A 7,681-nucleotide genomic window follows, 5' to 3' on the forward strand; every position below is an offset into this window, starting at 1 on the left:
TTATACAGATATACCATGTTTTATTTATCCACTTACCAGTTGGACACTTGGGTTGTTTCTACTTTTTGACTATTATGAATAATGCTTCTAAGAACATTCGTGTAAAGTTTTTGCACAAACTTATGTTTTCAGTTCTCTTGGGTATATACTTAGGAGTGGAATTGCAGGGTCATATGGTTTAACTATGTTTAACATTTGAGGAATGGCTAAAAGGTTTACCAAAGCGGCTGCCCCATTTTACACCAGCAATGTATGAGGGTTCCAATTTCTCCAAATCCTTGCCAACACTTGACTGTTTTTTGATTATAGCATTATGGCGCAACCATCACCACCACCCATCTCCAAAACTTTTCTCATCTTTCTGTATTGAAACTCCATTAAACATTAACTCATTCGCTCTCCCCCCAGCCCCTGGCAACCATCATTCTACTTTCTTTCTCTATGAATTTGACTACTCTAGGTACTGCACATAAGTGGCAACATATGGCATTTGTCTTTTTGAATCGAGCTTATATCATTTAGCACAATGTTCATTCGGCACAAGGTTTGTCCATGTTGTAGCATGTGTCAGAATTTCCTTTAAGGCTGAATAATATTCCATTTATGTGTATCCCACATTTTGTTTATCCATTCATGTCAGTGGACACTTGGGTTGCTTCCACCTTTTGGCTATTGTGAATAATGCTGTTATGTATATGGGTGTACGGTCATATTGACATTTACAATAATGTCATTTATTATGATAATTCTAATGTCATACATACATAATGACATTTCGGTCAATGATGGACTGCATATATATATTTCAGTCAATGATGGACTCCATCAGGTGGTCTCGTAAGATTATAATACTGTATTTTTACTGTAACTTTTCTGTGTTTAGATACACAAGTACTTATTATTGTATTACAATTGCCTACAGTCCAGTAACATACTGTACAGGTTTGTAGCCTAGGAGCAACAGGCTATACCAAATAGCATAGGTGTGTACTAGGCTATACCATCTAGGTTTGTGTAAGTACCCTCTGTGATGTTCACACAATGCTGAAATCACCTAACAATGCATTTCTCACAACACATGAGTGTACAAATATCTGTTCAAGGCCCTACTTTCAATTCTCTCCTGGGTATATCAGTGATGTTATAGTTTATAATGTACAAGTCTTGCACTTCTTTTGTTAAATTTATTCCCAAGTTTTTGTCGTTGTTGTTTGTAGGCTGGCCATATTCCTAAGTATTTTTAATGATTTTGTAAATGAAATTGTTCTATTAATTTTATTTTCAATTATTCATTGCTAGTATAGAGAAATACCATTTTGTATATTGATCTTGTAATCGGCAACCTCATTGAATTATTTATTTTAATAGTTTCTTTTAGTGGATTCCTTAAGATTTTCTCTATGCAAGATCATGTCACCTGCAACATGTTAGATATAGCCCTTGAAGTTCTTCTGTTAGCTTAGTGGTCAGCTAATTATTGGATGGAGATTTCCATAAATGCCTCAGATCAGTAAGTCTCCTGGCCTTTGCCTAGAGGGATGTGTGTGCATGGGGGAGTGCACTTCCAGTGCTCTGGCAGGCAGTTTACAACTATACCTTTGCCTTCATTTCATGCTTGCACAGAACCTCAAGGTCAGACAGAGGTGAGAAATTAGGGCTTTCTTAGGTATCTCCTGGGCATATACACAACACTGAGCATGCATGTGGTCTTCCAGAGCTTTCAAAGTTTATTGTAGATACCTTATTTTCCATATTTTCTTTTTAAGTTTTTAGTCAGCGTTTTGTTTCCTCCAATTGCTACTGCAGCCTTGGGCAGCTGTCATATTAAACTGTTGTCACTGATTGTTTTTGACAAATGCCATCAGAGAAGAAGCTGTTCACAACGAGTGAGGTATGAGTCAGTTCAAGTAAAGATAAACCTCATGAAGCGGGGTTTCCAGAGAACTGCCAGACAGGTCAAATAATGACAACTCTCTAAGAATATTGTTTGGGGGGAGGTGCAAACCCATCCTGCACCCTCTAGTGGCTGCTGGTTTTCACGGGCATCATGGGGCTGTTGGTTTTCAAGGCTACCACAGAGCTGGGGAGAAAGGGACAAGAATCGGGCAAGTGGAAATGCCACAGGATATGTTGCTCTTACTGAGATTCAGGTGGTTTTCCTGAACAAACATTCCTCAAATTGCCTTTGGTTAATTTCCAGGATTCTGAAGAAGTTCATTTTAACATCTTTGTTGATGTTCTCCTTCTCAGGGAGTGGCTTTTCAGAGGTCCTTTCTCCACCATTCCCACCAGTGTCACTGTGTAGCATCTAAAGACAGCCCTTGGCAGCACAAGGGCTCCACCGTTCAGCTCAACATGCAGGCGTATTCTCACAGCACCACACTGCCATTGTTAACTGCTTACAACATTCTTCATCATCTGACAACGAGTTCATCAAATATCCTCGAATGCTCCCGAAATGCCTCTTTATACACTATAATTGGTTAGTCTCTCTTCTCTCTCCTCCTGTGAACACTGTGGGTAGTTAGTTAATTCTTCGTATTGGCTATGGAGTTAGGGGACCCCCAACTAGGGGACCCCACAAGGTGTTAGCATTGAGCTGACTCAGGCTTGGCACCGGGCTCTAAAAGGAAGGGGTAAAAAGGGCCCTTAGTTTTCTTCAACATCTTCGAGCCAGTACACCAATGATAGAAATAGAGATTTATTATAGCGATATTTATTTAGGAAGGACCTACAGTGTGCCACGCACTACGCTAAGAAACCTGTTCAGTTAACACTTGTGCATTTCACATGTCACAAGCACAGCAGTAGGTTAGTAGGGTAGGATTAGTGGAAGAGTAGAAGGGCCCTTGAACAGTCACAAGCCCTTCTATCTCCAAGAACATTTCAAAAAAGCTGAGTGACATCCTCAGAGTTACAAAGTTATACTTAGTAGTGAAGCATAAAAAGCCTACAGATTTCCTTAAAGGGGACACCAGAGAATCAAATATGAGATAGTAACTTCCTGTACACAAATTCAGAAATCTGCCCACAAAAACGTGTAGCTTTGCAAATGATAAGCTATCCTTCCCTATGTCCTTCTTTTGTAGCTCCAACTTGTTTCCTTTTACCATTTAAAAATAACTTCTGATGCAGCTAAGGGGCAAGGGCTTGTCCCAACCTCTGAACACGTAACTCTTAGGCAGATCTCACTCTAATTGTGTTTCCAAAGCAACTCCTGGACACAGTTAAACAACAGGATCACAAACCAGCACCTATGGGCTAAATTTGTCCCACATTATATAATCCAATTTTAAACGCCTGGGCATACACTCTCTAGTTTTCACTATGATTCCTACAACTCCCTATTAAGTAACACCTAGCCACTTCTTAATTTGTGTTTGTGTCCTGGTCCCTGAAGATAAATATGAGTTTATGATCCTTTTATACAGAAACCATCTCCAGGGGCAGTTATTTTAAGGGCATCTACTTAGACACGCACACAAAAACTTTTACATTAAAAAAATTTCAGAAATACATTATATAGGTTTATGCTATTTGACTTGGTAGTACTTTACGTACTCCTTTTAAGTCTCACTCTTTATCTACTGCTCTAAGTCCTAATCACTGAAATCTTATGTTACATAGCAAGGAAGAATTAAGGTTGCAAATAGGATAAAGGTTGCTAATCAACTGACTTTAATATTAAAACATTATTCTGGATTATCCAATGGGACAGCTTCAATCACAAGGATCCTTTAAATGTGGAAGAGGAAGATGGCAGAGTAACAACACAAAGCAGTTAGCGTTGAGTCTCTGGGCCAGCTTCGGTTCAGGACTTATCCAAGAAAATTGCTGAACTCCTGGGCCTGGAGCTAGGCAAGGTGGTGACTAAAACATTCAGCAACCAAGAGACCTGTGTGGAAATTGACGAAGGTGTACGTGGAGAGGATGTCTACTACATTGTTTAGAGTGATTGTGGTGAAATCAATGACAATCTAATGGAGATTTTGATCATTACTAATGCCTGCGAGATTGCTTCAGCCAGCTGGGTTGCTGCCATCAGCCCGTGTTTCCTCTGTGCCCAGCAGAATAAAAAGGATATGAGCCAGGCTGCAATCTCAGGCAAGCTTGTGGCAAACATGCACTCTGTAGCAGGCACAGATCATATTATCACCATGGACCTACATGCTTTTCAAATTGAAGGTTTTTTAAATATCCCAGTGGACAATTTGCATGCAGAGCCAGCTGTCCTGAAGTAGATAAAGGAGGATATCTCTGGGTGGAAGGACTGCATTATTGTCTCACCTGATGCTGGTGGAGCTAAGAGACTTCACCTTGATTCACAAAGAATGAAAGAAGGCCAGTGAAGTGGACCGCATGGTGCTAGTAGGAGATGTGAAAGATTTGGTGGCCATCTTTGTGGATGACATGGCTGACACTTATTGTACAATCTGCTATGCAGCTGAAAACCTCTCAGCTGGAGCCACCAAATATGCTATCTTGACTCATGCGATCTTTTCTGGTCCTGCCATTTCTCTCATGAACAATGCGTGTTTTGAAGCAATAGTAGTCACCAATACCATACCTCAGGAAGACAAGATGGAGCATTGCTCCAAAATACAGGTGGCTGACATCTCCATGATCCTTGCAGAAGCCATCTGGAGAACTCACAATGGGGAATCTGTTTCCTACCTGTTCAGCCATGTCCCTTAATAACAATAACTTCTGAGGCTTTTTAAAAATAAAATCAACCCCACACTGTTTTCCCTTGGTATTTGACGGCAAATTTGGCAGAAGACCCAGCTTGCTCCAGTGTAGCTTTCTACATCCCACATCAGATTAACATTAGAGTTTATCCTAAATTGGGGAAAGACAGATTGAGATAAACTGCTGAGATTTCCTACCTGCTTTGTCTCATTCTGGCTTCCTTGATGATTCTGTGAGCCTTACAGCTTTAACTACAGCTCAGCTGCTGCAAGATTTCAAACTTTTGAGGGTGTTATATAGGGGAGTGACATGCAAATCCTTCACGGTTTCCTTTGTTCATAACAACTGGTAATAAAGCTAACCAGTCTGTGACAAGTTCTCTAAAGTCTCTGCTAAATTACAGCAAGAGCCCCGGGCAACTCCAAACCTAATCGTGGTAGCTGAGCACCCTGTAAAACAGAAGCAGGCAGCTCAGCTCAAGCAGCTATTGGGTGTGACACAGGAGCACAGTGCAGCGACTGCTTCTTGGGAGGAAGAAGCCTGATCCATCACCATCTGCTTGACTGTACCTTAGATTCTCCTCTGTAACTGTTCCTTTCGATTTGGCTTTACCTTCAGCCATCTTGATCTTTTCCTGGACAAATATTCTCTTAGGCCCAAATGATCACTGTGTCTTAGTTTTCTGGAAAGCAAACTCTCTTCTTGCTATGTAATTGTTAACATTCACATCAGAAAATCTGCTGTAGCTTAATCTTCTTTAGCCTACTGCCACCATGGTAGTGGGTTTTAGGTAGTGCGGTAGTGCTGTTACCAAGTGGCAGTTCCAGGTTCTTGGTCTATCCATGCAAAAAAAAAACCTTTCACAGGGCCAGTGAAAGGAAAGGAAGACAGGGACAGAGAAACGGAACATAACAGAGCTTTATTACAAAGCAAAAGTACATGCTGAAAATAGTGCATGGGCTTCCCTGCGTGCATACACCCCAGATTCTTAAGGGGAGGGTTTATATGTTGTTCTGGGAGGGGATGTTTCTCTATCCGAACTATGGGAAGGAATATTTGGCTGTGGAGGAAGATCTAAGATAATTAAGGCTTAATGAGGTTGCATTAGCTTCCGGTCATGCATCCCTGAGTTTCTGAAGTTTCCAGTCCTGCTCAGGAGTCACTTCCCTGTAACCTTTTCCGTTGACAGGTGAAAGGTCGTAATGGCGGTAGTCTGCACGTTTTCCTCCTAGTGCACAGGCGCAGCTGTGTCGCGTGCTGTGTAGGGCCATAAGCTGTGGTCAGCACATTGAGCCCATTAACTGCCAGGCAACGAGGCAGGCAGTGCTGATCCAGTGTGAATATCTGTGAGCAGCCTCCTCGGGACGTGTCCCTATTCTGTCCTGCTTCAATGCCTTCTGATTAAGTATTTAATTTTCATCTTCCTTCCTTGAATCTGTTTTGCGCCTAAAATGACCTGAGATTTCTGTCTCTGACAGAGAAAACTAATAAAGTGTGTCTGTGTGTGAAAAACAAAATAAATAAATAAATGGGAACAGGTGGGCAGAAGAGTGTCGGTGTGATGCAGTATGAGAAAGATTCAACAAGAAGGGGCCCGGAACCGAGAAATGAGGACGGCCTCTAAAACCTGGAAGACAAGGAAACACTCTCGCGGAGAGCCTCCAGAAGGAATGCAGCCCTGCCCACACCTCAATTCTAGCTGAGACCCATTTTGAACTTCTGACCTACAGAACTGTAAGATAAATTTGTTTTGTTTTGTTTTGTTTTCAAAAGATGACCGATATGGGGATCTTAACCCTTGACTTGGTGTTGTCAGCACCACGCTCTCCCAAGTGAGCAACCGGCCATCCCTAATATAGGGATTTGAACTCGTGGCCTTGGTGTTATCAGCACCACACTCTCCCAAGTGAGCCCACGGGCCGGCCCTAATTTGTGTTGTTTTAAGCCAACAAGTTTGTGATAATTCATTATAGCAACAACTGAAAACTAAAACAGTATTAAAGAACTTGAAAAATGACATTCCTCTTGAATCTATCCTAAAGATTTGGCGATAAAAACAAGAGTTTGTATACAAATACTGTAACAGGAAAAGAAAAAAAAAAATCCCAAGTATCCAATAATAAAGATGCAGTTAAATTATAGCATATCCACATGATGAAATGTTACCCATTAAACTAAATCTGTCAAAGAATTTATCCACATGGAAAAAATATTCCTATTATATGAACAAGGTTTAAAAGCCTAGAAGAAAAGACACTCAAATATTACATATTCTTAATTCTAGAAGGTGGCATTGTAACATGATTAATTTCTTCCTTAAATATTATTTTCCAATTTTTCTAGAGACTGAAATTAAAAGGCAAAGAAGTTGAAAAATGGAATTCTCAGTTCATATGAAGGATATAGAGATTACTAATAATTAAAATATATATCAGTTTCTAGGAGATATTTTTCTCATTAAGAATCTACACCAAAATGTTAACGGGTATTAACTTTTAGTCAAATACTAATGATTTTAGTTTCTCCTTTGATCGTTACTATAATTTGCTAAATGTTCCAGAATACATGTTCTATTTGCAATCAGAAAATATATATATATATATATATATATTGACTAAAATTGATAGATCAAGAATAGTGTATAAGCATATTATTTAAACATGGAAGTTAACTACCAGAAGTTACAAGTGGTTAAAAGTGATTCCTTCTGGGAAATTGCAATAAGAGGGTAGGTGGGCTGGACAGTCAGCTCAGTTTGTTAGAGTGCAGCTTTATAACATCAGGGTCACTGGTTCGGATCCCTGTATCAGCCAGCTGCCAAAAAAGTAAGAAGAAAAGGGAAGGTGAGGGCAAGAGACAGCTGCTTTCCATCCTAGGCTAACCTTTCATGCATTTTCTTTCCTTTTTTTTTTTTTTTGGAGCTGGCAGGGTACAACTTATTCTTAAAGTCAAACATGACTGTGGTAAATTTTTTTCAATTATTAAAAAAATT

The 7,681-nt window shown here is 40.1% G+C and overlaps 1 pseudogene; it reads left to right on the forward strand.

Moving 5' to 3' along the window:
• The first annotated feature begins 526 nt into the window (after window positions 1–526).
• On the forward strand, window positions 527–4,695 carry LOC134381651 (ribose-phosphate pyrophosphokinase 1-like; annotated as a pseudogene).
• Window positions 4,696–7,681: the final 2,986 nt, after the last annotated feature.

Source organism: Cynocephalus volans, chromosome 7 (genome assembly GCF_027409185.1).
Source record: "Cynocephalus volans isolate mCynVol1 chromosome 7, mCynVol1.pri, whole genome shotgun sequence".
Taxonomy (NCBI): domain Eukaryota; kingdom Metazoa; phylum Chordata; class Mammalia; order Dermoptera; family Cynocephalidae; genus Cynocephalus; species Cynocephalus volans.